Source organism: Ictalurus punctatus, chromosome 3 (assembly GCF_001660625.3).
Source record: "Ictalurus punctatus breed USDA103 chromosome 3, Coco_2.0, whole genome shotgun sequence".
Lineage (NCBI taxonomy): Eukaryota > Metazoa > Chordata > Actinopteri > Siluriformes > Ictaluridae > Ictalurus > Ictalurus punctatus.
Window position 1 is genome coordinate 25,821,868 of NC_030418.2, and position 1,054 is coordinate 25,822,921.

Genomic DNA, 1,054 nt, shown 5'->3' on the forward strand with positions numbered 1-1,054 from the left:
TCAGTTGTTGAATGTTTTATGTTAATACAAATATTTAAACATGTTAACAACTTTGCTGGAAATAAAAGCAGTTGAATATGAGAGGACGTTTATTTCATTGCTGAGTATATATATATATATATATATATATATATATATATATATATATATATATATATATATATATATATATATATATGCCCAGGCAGGCAAAAGAATATACTAAAGGTTCAGTGATTGCACTTAAGGTAAGTCACTTAAGGCATTTCAAATAATTGCTTAAGGACATTACCCCAGTGATCAAAAGAAAATGTACAGTACTGTGTTTCATTTATAGTGTACAAAGCATGGAGAAAATTGTGGAAATCAAGGTTGCTGCTGTCTCCATCTAGTGGCTTGCTAGAACCTGAAATGTAAAATATATGGCCACTGAAGTGATGTATATCACAACCTTTGATTCCTATAATATTGTCTTGGTCCAAAGAACTGGCATATGTGAGACCTAATAGAAAGACCTGGAAAATTGCAACCAAGATTTGATTTGAATATGAAAAAAGTGCAATACGCTACATAACATTATATAATCCCTTTATTTTCAATAATCGTTTTATGCTGATCAAGGATCTGTAGTCTATCCCAGGAACACTTTGCTCAAGGCAGGAATACATGCCATTGCATCACAAGGCACCACAGTCATTCATTTTTGGAGGGTGGGGGTGAAAAGAAACCAGAGAACCTGGAGGAAACCCACACAGTCTTAGACAGTAACCTGAGCTCAGGACCAATCACTGTACCATGGAGCTGAGAGTCAGCAACGCTACCCACTGCACCACCATGCCACCCGCAAGGCCTATGTTATTACATAAAAAAGTCAAGAAACATCTCCAACATTGTTTATATATTTTAGAGTTCACCTACTTCCAGGTTTAAAATCATAAGAAATTTCAACACTGTACTCATTTTATTCATTCATCTTCAGTAACCGCTTTATTCTGGTCAGTGGTCTGAAGCTTATTCAGGAACATTGGGTGTGAGACGGGAATAAACCCTGAATAGAACCTAAGTCCATCACACG